This window comes from Ictidomys tridecemlineatus, unplaced genomic scaffold (assembly GCF_052094955.1).
Source record: "Ictidomys tridecemlineatus isolate mIctTri1 unplaced genomic scaffold, mIctTri1.hap1 Scaffold_164, whole genome shotgun sequence".
In the NCBI taxonomy this organism is placed as follows: domain Eukaryota; kingdom Metazoa; phylum Chordata; class Mammalia; order Rodentia; family Sciuridae; genus Ictidomys; species Ictidomys tridecemlineatus.
Window position 1 is genome coordinate 148,725 of NW_027521436.1, and position 19,749 is coordinate 168,473.

A 19,749-nucleotide genomic window follows, 5' to 3' on the forward strand; every position below is an offset into this window, starting at 1 on the left:
GGGCATCTAAGTACATCAAACAAACTCTTCTCAATTCCAAGAATCAAATAGATCACAATACAATAATTCTGGGTGACTATAACACACCTCTCTCACTACTGGACAGATCTTCCAAATAAATACCAAATATGGAAACTATAGAACTAAATAATATAATCAATAATTTAGACTTAACATACATATATAAAATATTTCATCCATCAGCGAGCAAATATACTTTCTTCTCAGCAGCACATGGCTCCTTCTCTAAAATAGACCATATCTTATGCCACAAAGCAACTCTTAGTAAATCAAAAAAAAAAAAAAAAAGAGAGAGAGAGAGATAATACCCTGCATTCTGTCAGACCACAAAAAATGAAATTAGAAATCAACAATAAAATAAAAAGTACAAGCTACTGTAACAAATTCAGACTAAATAATACACTATTGAATGATGAATTGATAGTAGAAAAAATAAAGGATAAAATTTTAAAAAATCTTAGAGGTAAATGAAAACACTAATACAACATATCAGAATCTCTGGGACACTATGAAGGCAGTACTAAGAGGAAAGTTTATTGCATTGAGTGCATTCATTAAAAGAATAAAAAGTCAAGAAATAAATGACCTAACACTACATCTCAAAACCTTAGAAAAAGAAGAAAAAAAAATCAACACCAAAAGCAGTAGAAAACAGGAAATAATTAAAATCAGAGCTGAAATCAGTAAAATCAAAATAAAAGAAACAGTTGAAAAAATTGACAAAGCAAAAGTTGGTTCTTTGAAAAAAATAAATAAAATAGATAAACCCCTGTTAATGAAGAGAAAAAGAAAACTCAAATTACTAAAATAAAAGATGAAGAAGATAATATAACAATGGACATATCTGAAATATAGAAGATAATTAGAAACTATTTTGAAAAGTTATACTCCAATAAAATAGAAAATATTGAAGACATTGACAAATTTCTAGAGACATATGACCTACCCAAACTGAAGATGTCATACACAATTTAAACAGATCAATTTCAGGTAATGAAATAGAAATGCTGAGAGCCATGGCCAAGTAGGAATGACGCATGGCATTTTTGGTTGAAAGGTGACCCCAGCAAGCCATTGAGATGATAATGATTATATTAAGAAGCACATTCAATTGGAGATTAGACCCCTGCTGTCTGCCTAGGCCTGCTACTTTGGAGTTCTCCTGGAGAGTTCCCATTGGTTGGGGAAGTGCAGTAGGAGGGAATTCCAGAGGAGGGATTTCCTGTTGGCATAGTGTGTCCCGGGAGGAGCCGCATGGCGTGGTTCAGCATTTTTTTCCCCAGGGAGCGTGTGTGGAGTGTGCTGGTGGAGTTCAGAAATAAACTTTGTTCCTGCTTCAGTGGCTTGTGATTTTGTGCCCAGCCAGACTGCGGCAGAATATGCCATCAAAAGCCTACCAACCAAGAAAAGTCCAATACTAGATGGATTCTCGGCCTAGTTCTACAAAACTCTCAAAAAAGAATTAACACTAATATTCCTCAAAGTATTCCATGAAGTAGAAAAGGAGGGAATCCTTCCAAACTTGTTCTATGAGACTAATATCATCCTGACACCCAAAGTAGATAAAGACACATTAAGGAAAGAAAACTTCACACCAATATCCTTGATGAACATAGATGCAAAAATTCTCAATACAATTCTGGCAAATCACATACAAAAACATATTAAAAAGATAGAGCACCATGATCAAGTGGAGTTCATCCCAGGGATTCAAGGTTGGTTCAACATACAAAAATCAATAAACATAATTCATCACACTAATAGACTTAAAAACAAGAATCATATGATCATCTCAATAAAAATGCAGAAAAAGCATTTGACAAAATACATCACTGTTGAAAACACTAGAAAAACTAGTGTAGGAACATACCTCACATTGTAAAAACTGAGCAGCTTTTTCTAACAAACCCTGTTATCATGATATTCCAGCTCTTCTAAGACTCAATGAAGTTGGCTGACCATGAGCTGAATGTCTGAAACATGAGTTGAAAATGAACTTTTCCCCCTCTAAATTGTCCTTTTCAGACATTTTGGCCACAGCAAGGAAAAGTTGACTAACACAGAAGATTAGGCCTGGGAATTAGATGATATCATGAGGGTAGAAGGAAAATGGGAAAGGATTGTTATCAGAGCTGTGAGACATCTTGCTTGTCGTTTTACCATGAGGATTCAGTGAGGAGTGCCATCTCTGAATTGGGAAATGAACCTCCACAAACACTGATCTCGTAATCTTACTTCAGCCTCCACACTGTGAGCAATCAATGTCTGCTGCTTCTCACCCACATAGATTATGAATGATATTTTGTTAGAGTAATTTGAATGGACTAAGCTGTATGTAGTTATGCACCTACAAATAGACATATGTTTTATTCACTTTTCTATCACTGTGACCAAAAGACCTAACAAGACCAAGTTTAGAGGAGGCAAAGTTTATTTGGTGCTCACAGTTTCAGAAGTCTCCGTCCATAGACAACTGATTCCATCTGGACCTGAGGTGAGACAGAACATCATGACGGAGGACTAGCCAAACAGGAAGCTGAGAGAGAGAGGAAGAAAATAGAAAGGTATGCCCCGGTGACCCACCTCCACCAGCTGCACCATACTACCTGCAGTTATCACGTTTTATCCATTCAAATGAATTAATCCATTGATTAGGTTAACAATCTCATAATGCAATCATTTCACCTCTGAACTTTCACACTTGAATTTGGGGAACACTTCTTATCTAAACCACAACATACCTACATAGACAATGTGTTTCTTTCTATTAGGACTTTGTGTCTATATTCATATAGAATAAATTTGGTATATATTACATTTTAATACATGAATTGGCCTCGTTTTATATTTTGTGAAATAGTGAACTTAAAAGAAAGATATGCTCATGATATCTAGTCAAATGACATAAAGAGGCATAAAATAAAGTGAGGAATATTTTTGTATTCCTAAACATTTCCCATTACATTTCCACATTTTTCTGTTTATAAAAATATATAAATATTTTACATTTTTAATTTTTTGTCAGTGTTCTGTTCATTTTTTTAAAATGGGATCACACTATACAATTTATGAATTAATTTTACTCAGTTAATATTATAACATGGATATCCTTCTGTGTGTATGTATGTATGTGGGTATATATGTATTCAACATATGCTCTTTATTAGTTATATAATATTCAATAATATGGATGAAAAGCAATTTATTCAAATTTTCCTCAGGTAGACAAATATCATATGAGATATACAGATTTTTTAAATTTTCTTTTATTTCCTCTTAAAAACAAAGAAATCTTGTTGTATATGTAAGTTGTATTTTAAGTGTTTTTAGGCTTATAGGATACATTCATCAAAGTAGGGTTATAGTACAATATACCTAAACATTCTTATAGTGTTATAGCATCTCACACTCCCATCAGAAACATATGAGAGTGATCATGTCTCTATATTTTAGTAAATCATGTATTCCATTGTATTCCATGTGAAAATATAAAAATTTAACTGGTTTTCCCCAATTTTCTGTCACTGATGAGACTAATCACTTTTTCACGTATCTAATTTCATTTTCTGCTTTGGGATAATTGTCTTTTCTTTGACTATAATTATACTAAATTATTTTACTTTTGGTTATCAATATAAGCATATAAGTATTCAAAATAGTAACTTTTTTGTCATATGAGCTGCCCCAAATTCTCCTTTTACTATGTTTTGACATAACTTTTAATAAAAATAGTCATATATTGAAGTACAATTTGTATTTTGAAGTAAACAAGCCATAATTGCACAGTTGAATGACTTTTTACCAAGTGAAGAGAACTATGAAACTATGACCCAGACCAAGAAATAGGTCAACACTAGCTGCTAGAAACACCACTCTACTGCCTTACTTTATCATCTGTACCTTCCCTCATGACCACAGCAAGCTCAATTTTTCACCAGGGTTTAGTTGTATTTTTTTTTTAATTTTTAAGTTGTTTTATTAGCTATATATGACAGTAGAATGCATTCATGCACTTTGATATCATACATAGATGGGATATAATTTCTTTTTTTTCTGAGTGTACATGTTATAGAATCACATTGGCTATGCAGTCATATATATATATATAAAGTAATAATGTCTATTTCATTCTACTATACTTCCTATCCCTACATTCTCTTCCCTCCCCTCCCTTTTCTTCCCTCTATCTAATCTAAGGTAACTATATTCTTCTCTACTCCATGCACCCCCTCTATTATGAATTAGCATCCACATATTAGAGAAAACATTCAGCCTTTAATTTTTTGGGATTGTCTTATTTCGCTTAGCTTGATAATCTCCAAATCCACCCATTTACTGGAAAATGCCATAATTTCATACTTCTTTAAAGCTAATAATATTTCATTGAGTATATATTCCACATTTTTTAATTCATTCATCTATTGAAGGACACCTAGGTTGGTTCTGTAGTTTAGCTACTGTGAATTTTGCTGCTATAAACATTGATGTGGCTGCATCACTCTAATATGCTGATTTTAAGACCTTTGGGTGTAAACCAAGGAGTGGGATAGCTGAGTCAAATGGTGGTTCCATTCCAAGTTTTCTGAGGAATCTCCCTACTGCTTTCTACACTGGCTGTACCAATTTGAAGTCCCACCATCAATGTATGATTGTATCTTTTTTCCCCACATCTTTGCCAACATTTATTATTGCCTGTATGTATTCTTGATGATTGCCATTCTGACTAGAGTGAGATGAAATCTTAGTGTAAGTTTTGATTTGCATTTCTCTAATTGCTAGAGATGTAGGACATAATTGTGTTTGTTTTTAAACTTATGTATGTATCCATATTTTGAACTCATTGTAATTTTTATTATTGTATGAAATCAGTATTCTTCTTATTAAAAGTCATCTTTTAAGTTTTTTTTCTTCCCCAATTTATATTTTTCATTTAATATAATATCATTCTTCTTCTGACTTAAGAACTCTTTTTAGTACTTCCATTAATTTGAATCTTCCAATGAAAATTCTGCGTGAAAATGTTCACTTTGCCTTATTTTGAATGATGTGTGTTAGTTTTCTATTGCTGTGAGAAAATATCTGAGAAAAACAACTTACTTGATGAAAGACTTATATTGGCTCATAGTTTAAGAGGTTTATTCTGTGGTTTCTTTGCCTTATTGCTTTGGACCAGTGCTGAGACAGAATATCATGTCAGGAAACATGGGATAGATCACCTCATGAAGTTGGGACCATGGACAAAATGTATCCTTGAAAGACACAATTTACTCTCTCCATGTGGGCTTCACCTCCTAGTAGCCCATGCAACTCTAAACTAATTAGTGGATTAATTTATTGATGAGTTTAATAACTTCATGATTCAGTCAATTCCCCAAAGCTTTACCTCTGAATATGATTTCACTGAATATGAATACATTGAGGATTAAGTCTTCAACACACAAGGCCTTAAGGAACATTTCAGATCCAAACGATGGAGGGAAATTCACTTATATTAGATGTTAAATTGACATTTCTTTCAGTCTTTTGATGATGCTCTTCCATTGTCTTATATCTCTCATCATTTTGTTGACATATCAGCAGTATTAATATCATCATTCTGCTATTCCTTTTTTAATACTACTTTCCTTAATTTTTTTTTACTGTTCTTTTTACTCAATAGCTTTACTTGATGTTCCTTGATGAGTTCCTTTTCTATTGAACATTTTAAAACTGTTTCATCTTTATAGCAGTTTTTGAATATTTGTTGTAATGAGTTTCATTGATTTTAGAAAATTTTCAGGTATTATCTTTACAAATATTGCAAGTGCAATTAATCTGTTTTCTCCTGATGTTGAAATTCCAAATTTAATCTTTTAAACAAGTAATATATCTCTTATACTTTTTGGTCTATTTCTTTTTATTTGTTTGTTTCTTGAGGTTTAATTCTGGATATTCCTTGTGTCATTCATATCATCAATCATTTCTTCATCTGTCTATTATTATAAACATTCAAATATTTCTTAACTTCAACTATTGTATTATTTACATCTATAATATAAACTAAGATATTTTGGTTGTTCTACTTCCCTTCTGAAATTTTTCATATTTTCATGTAATTAATTAAAATTATTAATCTTTTTAATAGTATATTTACGTTTGTTTGATAAAACATGCTAATCTTTCATGTGTAAAAAATCCTTTTAAATATTCTTACTGCAGATTTGGTTGACTAAATTTTATATCAATAGTTGTTTCATATGAACATTCTGATGATATATCAGTCCATGGTCTAGTCATCCATCATGACAATGTCAAATCTGTTGTCATTTGTTTATTTCTAGGTAACCTATATTTTCAAAAACAGCTGAAAATTATTAATCCTTGATATTTTCATGTCATTCTGATGTGTACATTTCTTTCTGTGTCTTATACTTATTAACTTGAATTTACTTTTTTTTTACTGCATATTTATCTATCTTTAATACTGGAAAAAATTTATCTTTCATTCCTTAAAAACTTATTTCTCCATCATCCCCTTTATTATACATTTCTTTGACTCTTACTGGATGTTTATTAGAGTGTTTTAATCTATTCTAAAATTCTCTTCATTTTCTTACATGATTGAAATTGGAAATGTATTTGCGGAGCGCGGAGGAACCTCCCCGCACATGAAGGCGCCGCCAGCTCACCTGCGCCTTGCCGCTCCCGCCCCACGTGGCCCCCGCCGCCCCGCCCTCTGCCCCGGCCGCGGCGCGGTCATGGGCTGCCGCTCGGAGAGGAGGAGAAGGGGCGGCCGCGGGGGTCTCATTAGCGATGCGGACTCCCTGCTCAGCTCCGTAGTCCGGAGCCCGGTAGCCGAGCTGCGAGCCGCGCGGCGCTCAGGGCGGGTGACTCCGGTAGCACAGTGGGAAGCTACGGGGATGCGCGTTTCCTCCGAAGGTCCTTTCAGCGGCGGCTCCGAGCGCGCTGCCCGGCTGCTGTAGGGAGCGGCGTTGGAGCAGTCACTCGCCCAAGACCCTCGGGACCCACTCATTTCGGCCCCTGCATCGTAGTGCCTGTCCCCGACTCCAGAGGCGCAGAAGAGGAGCGGTGCCCCCGGCGGGGCGAGGAACATGGGGAGAGCGTCGGCCACAGTCGGTGGTGGAGGGGCGCGCCGGTGGCTTTCGTGGCTGGGGCTCTGCTTCTGGGCAGCAGGGGCTGCGGCTGCCCGAGGTAAGCGCTGGGCAGAGCGGGTGGCTGGGGCAGAGTGGGAAGGAGGTCAGAAGACTGAGCGGGACCTGCACCTATGGCGTTGGCTTCCTAAGTTGAGCCTTGCACCTCTCCGCGCTCGGAGCCCGACTGGGTGGGAGTCTGGGGGAGAACCTCCAAGGGGACCACCGCTTTCCAACCCAATTTTGCTACCTGCTATTTGCAGTCCTACAGGTTGCTGTGACCCGAGCCCCTACCTTTTACTCATCGCCTGCTCAATTTTCCAAATCCTTCCCAATTGCTGCAGGCTGGAGTAGCCCTATCTTCACTCCGTTCTCTCTCTCCTTGGTCCTCTCCGCTTCCTTCCTAGGCGAGATCATTGATGGGTGGGCACCCACAGTGATGTCTGAGAGTTCCTAGCGAAAGGAGCCTGGTGGGTGGGCTCCAATACTGATGACGCCTTTTCCTTTCTGAGAACAACATCCAAGCTTTAGTCGCCTCGTTCTGCGCCAAGCTTGTTACCCCTTGGACGCCCCTAACCCTGGGTCTTGGCCAGCTCTAGGTTTTCCTTCACGGAGGCCGCATGTGTGCAGGCGCTGGGGGGAGTAGTGTAAACCCTCCCGGTTTAACTATGCCTGCGGTACCCAGCGAGGATAAGCAGTTGGCCAGAGGCTGCTCACCCTGCGCTTCCTCTCCCTAACTCGTGCTTACTCCAGCTAGGAAGCGCGGGGCCCCACAGAGCAACGCGGAGACCTCAGCTTTTTTCCCGACTTAGAAGCATAGACTCCGTTTTTTTCCCCTGAATCCTCTGCACTTCTGCAGAGTGAAATTTTTGCAACTGGTTTCAGTTCCACCTTGAGCGAGGACAGGAAGCATCAACTTAAAGATAAATCTCAGGGACCTGCTTTGAAGATGACCATGGGCCGTTTCATGCATAGCCTCAGTAGTGTGACTTTACCTTTAAAATAATCCGGAAGCCTCTCTTTTCTGCCCTTCTTTACCTGTCTCCTTCCCTGCATGCTATCCAGTAGGTTTAGAATATGTAACTGCATTAAATGATTTACTTAATGCTTGTCTGGCAAGAGGTTGAACTGAGCTAACCGCCTCACCTTCTGCTATGCTGTCTCCTGAACATATATTAATAGCCAGGAGGCCGCGGGAAGGGGTGAGGATGATCACAAAAAGAACCAGGATCATCTCATTTTTATGAAAGCTAACGGTGTGTTAAAAGCAGCTGTACTGTCTGGAAAGAAAAATTTTTTAAAAAGTGGATAGAGGTTTTTCCGTTTTATGATCCTGTTCTGTGTGTATTTGCATTTCATTTCCTGAAAAGTTGTTGTTGTTGTTTTTAGTGGAGTAGGCTTTTTAAAGGGCAGGAAAGGTTTAAAAATGAGCCTCACTGATTCCACACACTTGGTTATGGTGAGGCATATTTCTTTCTCTTTCTGGAAGAAGCACAAGCTTCAGTCGTTTAATTTACTATGGAGAATGAGAGGATGTTTCTTGCAAAGTCAGCTCTGAATTGTTTTTAATACACTGGTATGGGGGAGAGTGTGCCTTTTATTTTTTCTCGCTAAATGTTGAGCTAAATGTCCGAGTTTCTATCTAGCCATGACTGACTCCTGGTATTTACCCTTGGAATTTGCTTGGTGGACTTTTCTTAAAGCCGGCTCCAAACAAGAGGTGGGGACATGCCAAAAGCCTCTTGGATGGAGTTTTGCTGGCTGTGAAACTAAGTGCATCTCTTGTCTGCAAGCTGTTCTTTAAAGGTCTCCTGGAAAACATACTGTACACTCTGCAGGCTTATTTACAACAAATGTCTTGCACAGATCATAGTAATGTTCAAGACACATGGAATGGAGCAGTAAATCTGACTAATATTTCCCTTGTCAAATTTTACTTTCTGGGGCATGGAAGCCTATTACCTTTAGCAGCTGTCAGATTCTTCAAGAAATGAACATGTAGAGAGAGAAAAGGGGAGGGGAGGGGAGGGGAGGGGGGATAGTAGAGAATAGGACAGACAGCAGAATACATCAGACTCTAGAAAGGCAATATGTCAATCAATGGAAGGGTAACTGATGTGATACAGCAATCTGTATACGGGGTAAAGTTGGGAGTTCAAAACCCACTTGAATCAAACTGTGAAATATGATGTATTAAGAACTATGTAATGTTTTGAACGACCAACAATAAAAAAAATGAACATTAAATAGGCTGTGAAACCTGTGAAACCACATGCACCTGGCTTTAGACAGATGGATCCAATTGAAGTTTTCACAACAAAGGATGTGTTCCAATGTTACTGAAGTTCCCCCATCCTAGGAAGGTGTGATTCATTAAAAGCAAGATGTGGTGCAATAGTGTGGTATCTTTGCTTAGTAGTCTCACTGTTTGTTCTCTAGAAATCTGTGGTGAGCCGTTCCTGCGGACTGTGGTCGCCATTACATGATGGCGCTGGCTCCGTTGTGGTCTGTGAAGGACAACTCCATATCAAAGAGAGTTGGCGTGTTCCCAGCTCCTTATCAGAAAAAGTTGGCGTGTCATTTTCTAGCACCCTGTGAGAAGGGTACACGTGGAAGCTTTGCATTGGGGTTCGCGGTGCTTTATTAAGGCTGGGAGGGGCATCCGAGGGAGTAGTAGAAGAATTATTAGAAGAATATCAAGGGCCTGAATAAACTGCTGAAAGAAGATTCCTGAGTCGCGTCTTCCTTGCGGGCAAGGGGGGTCGCGACAAGTGGTGCCGAGACCCGGGAGAAAAGAAACAAAGAAACACCCAGGTACCAGAACTTTCAGCAGTCAGGGAGGTGCACCGGTAAGTCCCAGGTAACGTGGGACCCGCTGTTAAAAAGCGGGAAGCTCCTCTGTAAAGAGAGGGCGCTACATCTTATAGCAATTGCACTCTGAATTTTTGTTCTCTTTCTGTGTATGTTCGTTTTGTTTTGTGTACTTTCACTTTCGATTTCTGTGTTTTCTTGTGTTGCGTCATGGGTGCCGTGACTTCAAGTCCACTTCTTCTGGCCTTAGATGGCCTTTTACGTTCCAAGGGACTGGCGGTGAAACGCAGTACCTTAGAGAAATTTTTACAGAGGGTAGATACAGCTGCACCGTGGTTTGCATTTTTGGGCAGCCTCACTACACCCAGCTGGGATAAATTAGGCAAAGACCTTGACTTTGCTCGTGAGCAGGGCATGCTAGAGGGCGGGGTGATACCCCTCTGGAACATGGTCCGTAGTTGCCTTACGGATGGCAGATGCCAAGAAGCGCTTGTTAAAGGGCAGGAGGTTTTAGAACAATTGCATGAGGAAAAATCAGAAACAACAGAGAGCGAAGTGTCTCAGGAAGAGGGGAGTGTGCAGGGCGTGGAGAACGGGAGGAGACTGTATCCAGATCTCAGTGTGCTGCGCACGCCCCCATGCGAAAGTGGGTCAGAGGCAGAAGACGCTGAGGAGGAGGAGATAAGAACGCTGTCCCGGCAGTTAGGGAGTTTAGGTACAGGAAACCGAGATAAGCAAGGGCTCAAGAACGGGCGGCCTCCCGATCCGCCTCCATATGGCGGGGGTGTTTCGGGACGAAGTTTCCACGCCCAAACATGGAGGGCTGTTAACGCTGAGATGGGTCTTGCTTATCCAGTTTTTCAGGATGATAATAGGGGAAGATTTCATGAGCTTTTGGATTTCAAAATTGTAAAGACCCTGGCGGAGTCTGTGCGCACTTATGGGGTTGATGCCGCTTTTACACTAACTCAGGTAGAGAATCTGTCCAGATACTGCATGACTCCCTCTGATTGGGCTAGCCTCGTTCGGGCTTGCGTCTCCCCAGGCAAATATTTGGACTGGAGAGCATTTGTGCTAGAGGGCGCAGCAGAGCAAGCCGCCCAAAATCATGCAGCAGGACACCCCCATTGGGACAGGGACATGCTTTTGGGGCAAGGGAGATTTGCTAATCAACAGACAGGATTTCCTCCTGAAGTATATGACCAGATTAATAATATTTGCATTCGGGCATGGAAATCACTTCCTAATAGAGGAGAGGTGTCTGGTAACCTGACTAAAATTATACAAGGCCCTACAGAACCCTTTTCAGATTTTGTAGCAAGGATGGTGGATGCTGCTGGAAAAATTTTTGGAGATCCTGATAAAGCCATGCCCCTTATCAAGCAATTGGTTTTTGAGCAATGCACCAAAGAATGTAAAACAGCGATTACTCCTTATAAAAATAAAGGCATAGAGGCATGGATGAAGGTGTGTAGAGAGCTTGGAGGACCTTTAACTAATGCAGGTCTTGCAGCTGCTGTCCTTCGGGTTACAAAAAGGGGCGGCTCTGGTGCCGGAACATGCTTCCGTTGTGGTCAGCCTGGTCATCTCAAGCGTGAATGTCCCAAAAAAGACAATTTCAATGGACCTCCCCATGGTGGCTTTTCCAATGGCCCTCGTTTACCGGGGTTGTGTCCAAAATGTAAAAAGGGGAAGCATTGGGCAAGAGAGTGTAGATCAGTGAGGGACATCCATGGGCAGCCTATTTTAACTGGGTCAAAAAACGGCCAGAGGGGCCCTCGACCCCAGGGCCCACAAATATATGGGGCAATGGAGAATGTCACACCCGAACCCGAGACATGGCCATCTCTACGCCATCCCATGAGACGCGGAGAGCCACTGCAGGTGCAGCGGGATTGGACCTCTGTTCCACCTCCAGACTCGTATTAACACCTAAGATGGGAGTCCAGTTGGTAGAAACTGAGTTCAAAGGGCCTTTACCACCTGGCACTGTGGGCTTATTGATTGGATGTGCTTCCTCTATTTTACAAGGTCTTCATGTTTTTCCCGGAGTCATAAGCCCTGATACAGTGGGGACAGTAAAAGTCATGGTGGAAGCTCCAAGAGGCATTGTGTCTATCTCCCCAGGGGATCGGATTGCTCAATTACTAATTTTGCCTAGTTTACATAACCACTTCCCGGCTGACTCACGGTCACGGATGGGAAGTGAGATTGGTAGCACTGGAGGGAATTGTATCTATTTGTCACTGGGTATGAGTAACCTCCCCACCTTGGAATTAATCATAGAGGGTAAATCTATTGTGGGACTGCTGGATACAGGAGCAGACCGTAGTATTATAGCCCTTAAAGACTGGTCTAAGGGATGGCCAGTACAGACTTCTGATCAATCCTTAAGGGGACTTGGATATGCCCAAGCTCCTCAAATTAGCTGCAGACATCTATCCTGGAAGGACCCGGAGGGACACAGTGGTACCTTTCAACCTTATGTGCTTGATTTACCTATTTCTTTATGGGGCCGTGATCTGATGGAAGACATGGGGTTCACCCTTAGTAATAACTATTCCCTAATGTCTCAACAGATTATGCAAAATATGGGGTATAGGCCAGGTCTAGGACTAGGAAAACATCTACTGGGGCGTAAACACCCTGTGCAAGGTCATCAAAAACTTGACAGATTCGGTCTGGGTTTTTCATAGGGGCCGCTGGGGCTCAAATACCCATAACTTGGCTCACCGAGGAGCCTGTTTGGGTGCCTCAGTGGCCCCTTCCCTCGGCTAAACTGGCAGCAGCCCATGACCTAGTTAAAGAACAACTTGACTTGGGCCACATTCAACATTCTACTTCTCCATGGAATACTCCCATATTTGTCATTAAGAAAAAATCAGGGAAGTGGCGCCTACTGCATGATTTACGAGCAGTTAATGCTCAAATGCAACTTATGGGGCCCATTCAAAGAGGGCTGCCGCTGCTTTCCTCTGTTCCTCAGGGCTGGCATATCATTGCTATTGACATTAAAGACTGTTTCTTTTCTATTCCTTTGCATCCTAAGGACTCACAGCGTTTTGCCTTCACCCTTCCCTCGTGTAATCACGAGGAACCAGATCTAAGGTTTGAGTGGGTTGTTTTACCACAGGGAATGTCTAACAGTCCTACGATTTGTCAGATGTATGTAGGGAAGGCACTCGCACCCCTCAGACAACAATATCCTTCCATCAAGATTATTCATTATATGGATGATGTATTATTGGCAGCCAAATTAGAACAGTCAGTTTATGAGGCCTATAAAGACCTGGTGAAGTTGTTAGCTCAGTATGGATTACATATTGCACCTGAAAAGGTTCAAACAGGGGATTCTATTCAGTATTTGGGAGCGACGATTAGATATGACATGTTAAAACCACAAAAAGTTACTATAAGAACTCAAGATCTCCAAACTTTAAATGATTTTCAAAAACTGTTGGGAGATATTAATTGGATAAGAGGTTATTTACATATTCCTAATATCGTGCTCCAGCCTTTGTATGCTATTCTTAAGGGTGATCCAGATCTTACTTCCCCTCGTACCCTCACTAAAGAGGCCAGAGCGGCCCTTATAAAAGTAGAAGAAGCTATACAACATGCTACTCTATGCAGGCTCCAGAGTGATAAACCTTTCCAGTTATGTGTGCTTGCCACTATGCGGCAGCCTACTGGAGTACTGTGGCAAGATGGGCCTTTACTATGGATCCACCCACATGTATCCCCAGGAAAATCTTTAGAATACTATCCTGATGCTGTTGCAGCGATAGCACTTAGAGGGATTCAACAGAGCATTCAATTCTTTGGACAAGCACCTTTTTCTCTTATCATACCCTATTCTAAAGCTCAAATTAATGTTTTGTGTGCTACTCTAGACAACTGGGCCATTCTATGTTGCTCGTTTCAAGGAGATATTGATAATCATTACCCTTCTCATCCATTACTCCATTTTGTTAAAGAGCATCCTATCATTTTCCCTAAAGTAACTTCACCCACTCCAATTCCGGGGGCTGTTAATATTTTTACTGATGGCTCTAAGTCTGGAATGGGAGCTTATGTGATTAATGACTCTCCCCCTGTCCAGCATCAATTTGCTCCTGGAAATCCACAATGGGTAGAACTACAAATCGTCATTGAAGTTTTTAAACAGTGTTCTTTTCCTTTCAATCTCATTTCGGACTCCATCTATGTGGTGCAGGCGCTCAAAATTCTGGAGGCTGTAGGAGCTATTAGTGACACCCATACTGTGTCTGCTTACTTTAATCAGCTCCAACAGCTTATCCGTAGCCATACTGCCCCTTTCTATCCAATGCACATTCGGGCTCACACCTCTCTTCCTGGCCCGTTATCACAGGGTAATGCCTGTGCTGACTCGGCAACTAGAAGCCAGTTGGTATGCTTGGCCTCCTCCTTAGAAGAAGCTAAATTGTTTCATCACAACTTTCATGTCAATGCTATGACACTGCGTAGACGTTTTTCCATCTCCAGAGCAGATGCTCGTCAGATAGTATTACAATGTCCCCATTGTGTCACATTTCTTCATCCTCCTACTTATGGTGTAAACCCATGAGGATTGAAGCCATTGGTCGTCTGGCAAATGGACGTAACTCACGTGCCTGACTTTGGTAACCTCAAATATGTCCATGTTTCTATTGACACATACTCTGGAATTATTCATGCTTCTGCTTTATCAGGAGAAAAGGCACGTAATGTTATTACTCATTGCTTAGAGGCATGGGCAGCATGGGGTGCACCTGCATCCCTTAAGACTGATAATGGACCTGCTTATACGGGCAGACAGTTTACATCTTTTTGTTCTACTATGGGAGTACAACTTGCTCATGGGTTGCCTTACAATCCTCAAGGGCAAGGCATTGTTGAACGTGCCCACCGCACCTTAAAAGAAACCTTAGAAAAACAAAAAGGGGGAATAGGAGTTGACCACACTCCTAAAGAACGCCTGTCCTTAGCTCTTTTTACCATTAATTTTTTGAATTTGGATATTCATGGCCGCTCTGCGGCCGATAGACATGTGTCCCCTCAGCCCTCTGTGACTGGCTATGTTAAGTGGAAGGATGTTCTTACGGGCCAATGGAACGGCCCTGACCCCGTGCTGACATGGGCACGAGGATCTGTATGTGTTTTTCCCCAGGATCGCACGGAGCCGCTGTGGATCCCTGAATGCCTGACAAGAAGAGTCTCGAGATCTACTAACCAGCAGCAGGAGGTGCCACAACAGTCCCATGATGAGGAGCTTCATTCTGATGAGTGCTCTGGCTCTGATGCTGGTGCCAACGGTACAGATGGCACCAATGCAGTGGTGGGCAGTGGCACGGGCGTGGCCAATGCCAATGCCAGTTCATAGTAATTCTAGTGTCCTCCCCACTCTTTTTTCTACCTCATGTGAGATGTCTGCTCCTTGTACCTCTCCTAGAGGGGACATGGAAAATATTTTTAATCAGTCTCAAGTTAATCTCACAGGAGTTTTTTGTTTCAGTCTTGGGAACACTAATTGTATTAGCCTTAAGACCAAAAATTTGACTAACTGGGAGGACCCATTGCGGTCCAGTCGAGTCTCAGGGAGTATTCTCAGTGCTGTATTGAGCCAAGTAGTTTCAGGGAAGCAATCAGGCTCAGGGACCCCCGCAACTAGCTCTGTTTTAAACATAACTACTTTAGCTATTATCTCCGAGGTATTAATCCCAATGCCTCCTTCTTCTAATAGTACTTGCTATGCCACTCATTTCAAGGCCTCTCCTTACTGTACCCCTAATTTTGGTTTTCCCCCGACATTTACGCCTTGTCAGGATCATTCTTGGGAGAAACATCAAGTTGCTAAAGGTTTCTCCTTTTCCCCCCCTCTGAAGAGATATGTTTATAACTTTAACAACAATGCCAACTCCTCTACAGGAACAGGTTGGTCCTGGTTTCAATGGCTCATTTCCAATGAGAAGGGGGCTTCAGCCGATATTTCCGCATTGGCTCAATTACTAGGAGCCAAAAGTTGGCTGGCTAATGTTTCTGGCACTACTAAGGAGAGTGAACGAGGTAATAGGCTTACATCTGTTTCGTTCAACTCTCTGTTACATTATGCCACATTGCCTCCTGCAATGGTCTGTATCCAATCCCCGTTCCTGTTCCTTTTAGCTAATCACACCTCATCGGGGATGCTGGATTGTTCTATTATTACCTGTTTCTTATCTGAGTGTTGGAATGGTTCTTGGACTGTAGCAGTGATTATGAAAATTCCAACTTTTGTCCCAATCCCAGTCACTGCGGATCCAGATAAATTTCCTATTGTAGAGCTACTTAGAGTCCGCAGAGATTTTGGAATCACAGCAGCTATAGTGACAGCCGTGGCGGCATCTGCTGCTGCAGCAGTTACGGCCGGAGTAGCCATGGCCAGTCAAGTACAAACTGCTGCCACTATTAATCAAGTTGTTCAACAAATGTCCACTATACTTGAATCGCAAAATGCGATTAATCAACATATTTTGTCAGGGATTTTAGCTACCAACCAGAGAATAGATTTTCTTCAAGCTCAGGTAGAAGAATTGGCTGACCTAGTACTTTTAGGCTGCATTGACCAACGTGCACATTTATGTATAACCTCTGTCAGATTTAATGATTCCAGGAATGCTTCCCACATCATTGGTGGATATCTGGCCGGAAATTGGTCCATGGAAGCGGAAGACATGATCCAGTCTCAACTAACCCAGATAGCTGTCTTGAATAGTACCCGTGTCGATCCCGTGACTCTGGGTCAATTCACCAATTGGATATCTTCTGCTTTTTCCTTTTTTAAAGAGTGGGTGGGAGTAGGCATTTTTGGTGCACTGTGTTGTTTTGGTATGTTCCTCTGTTTGTGGTTTCTCTGTCGCCTTAAACCTCGTAGTGCTCAAGATAAGGCTATGATCATACAAGCTCTTACTGCTTTAGAAACTGGCAACTCGCCACAGGTCTGGCTTGCGCATCTTAAGCACTAAACTTTTGACATGGTCATTGCACCCCAAGTTATTATAACATTGCACTGGGATTGACATGTCTTTCCTCGTTATTCTCTTAGTGTCAGAAAGCCCTTGCACTCTGCCGGTCTTGCTACCATTGCACGCAGATGGGTTTCTACACTAGTGCCTTTGACATGGTCGTTGCACCCCAAGTTATTATAACATTGCACTGGGTACGACATGTCCTTCTTTTGTCTTTCTCTTAGTGCTGGAAAGCCCTTGCACTCTGCAGGTCTTGTTGCCATTGCACGCAGAAGGGTTTCCACACTGGTCTTTATCTATCACTTTAAAGTCCGTGCCTTTCTTTCAGGGTGCTGCCAACTTGTTTGTAGTTGTACTTCTGCATGGCCACAGTTCAACCTCAGCTATTCCCTCTTACTCACCATCGTCACGATACAGGATGCGAGGCAAGGCACTGCACTTGAGTGATCCATTGAGAAGAGTGACCTCAAGGGGAGCATGTCCTATTGCATGCGGGTTTGACGTGTCTCCGCCCCGCCCCATGAAAAAAGGCGTCGGCTGATATGGTGTCAGATCTGGGGAAGGCGCCCCCTGGGGCTGGCCCATACTATGCAGCCACTTTTGCACAGTGGGATAGGACCTCTACTCTCGCCTGTATTGTCTTAGTGAAACAAAAAGGGGGAGCTGTGGTGAGCCGTTCCTGCGGACTGTGGTTGCCATTACATGATGGCGCTGGCTCCGTTGTGGTCTGTGAAGGACAACTCCATATCAAAGAGAGTTGGCGTATTGTCAACTCCTTATCAGAGAAAGTTGGCGTGTCGTTCTCTAGCACCCTGTGAGAAGGGTCCACGTGGCAGCTTCGCATTGGGGTTCGAGGTGCTTTATTAAGGCTGGGAGGGGCATCCAATTATTATTCCGGGGAGTAGAAGAATTATTAGAAGAATATCAAGGGCCTGAATAAACTGCTGAAAGAAGATTCCTGAGTCGCGTCTTCCTTGCGGGCAAGGGGGGTCGCGACACACATGGAAGATGGACGAGCGGGAGGTACACGCAGATGGGCACCGTGTCATCATAGAGCAGGACTGGACTCTGGCCAGGCTGACCTTCAGGCCAGCCCTGCCCTGTGACAGTGGCATCTATTCTTGTGAGGCCGCAGGCACTGGCGTGGTGGCACTGCTACAAGTGCAAGGTGAGGCCACCTGGCGGGCAGCCCAGGTCCAGCACGGCTTTGGCGTGGCTCTGGCCATGCAGCAATGGTGGAGTGGCAGGCAGCAACAGCCAGCTCTGCACTGCAGGGGACCTACATAGTGGGAACAGGCCTGGGAGGTGGCAGGCAACCTGCCCTAGGCCTGCACTGCTGCTGGATCAGGGCATGCTGCTGCTGAGCTTGTGCTTCTGGGAGGAACCATGGCCAAGAGAACCTGAAAGGGAGGAGGGGACAGGGGCCGAGGACCAGGGAGGCCTCCATCAGCAGGGCTATGGGGGGAATGTACCTGAGCAGTAGCAGGGCCAGGAGTGCTATTGGGACACAAGGACAGGGTTGTCCATGCCTGTGACTGAGCTGGCTGGGTGGTGTGAGTCTGCGGTCTGTGAACACCTGTGAGTTTCCTGTGGTCAGGAGACCACTGTTGATGTGAGGAGCCCAAAGGGGGGGCAGGGTGTGGAGGGAACACTACAGGCCTGGGTGCCGCCCTCCTGAAAATGCTGGCTCTCCCAAGGGACAGTGAGGTCAGCAGTCCCTGAGCCTTGCTCTCCCTACAGCCAAGAACACTGTGGTCCAGGGCCTGGAGAATGTGGATGTGCCTGAGGGCGGGGAGGCCTTGTTTGAGTGCCAGCTGTCCCGGCCTGAGGTGGCTTCCCACACCTGGCTGTTGGACGATGAGCCCGTGCACACCTCGGAGAACGCGGAGGTGGTATATTTCGAGAACAGCCTGTGACACCTACTGCTGCTCAAAAACCTGAGGCCACAGGACAGTTGTCGGGTGACTTTCCTGGCTGGGGACATGGTCACGTCTGCTTTCCTCACCGTCAGAGGTAATGGCAATGAGAGCTGACGGGGCGGAGGTTGGTGAGACCTCTCCCACAGGAGGTTGGGCCACTTTCTGGGCAGCCCAAGGTGGCTTCCAGGACTCTCCCACCAGAAGGGAAGTTGCTCCTTGGGAACCCCCACTCTACCTCCAAAAAGAGTTGTCTGGACTGCTCACTCAGGGGATGGGGCCTGGGACAGGAGCAGCTTGCAGGAGAGTCCTCCACCTGGGCTGGTGGCCTCTGGGAGAGTGCTGGGGTCCTGCACAGCTGCCTGATCAGGGTATGCTGCTGCTGAGCTTGTGCTTCTGGGGGACCCATGACCAAGAGAACCCGAGAGGGAGTGGGGACAGGGGCCGAGGACCAGGGAGGCCTCCATCAGCAGGGCCATGGGGGGAGTGTACCTGCACAGCAGCAGGGCCAGGCGTGCTGTTGGGACATGAGGACAGGTTTTGTCTATGCCTGTGACTGAGCCGGCTGGGTGGTGTGAGTCTGCGGGCTGTGAACACCTGGGAGAGGGCAGGGCCTGGAGAGTTGGCTGGAGGCAGGATATCAGTCTTTGAGACAAGCGGCTAGGGAATGGAGTGAGATGTGGGGAGCCTGAAGGGGGTCTCCAAGACTCCTCCAGGGGCTGGGCAGCGCTCCCAGGACTGGAGTGCAGCTTCCAGTGCAGGGCATGTGTCTCCCAGGCCCCTCCAGCGTGGGGCTCTGCAGGTAGGGAGAGCTGGTGGAGATGGGGTCTCTGTCCACTCCCACTCAGTGGGAGACCCAGTGGG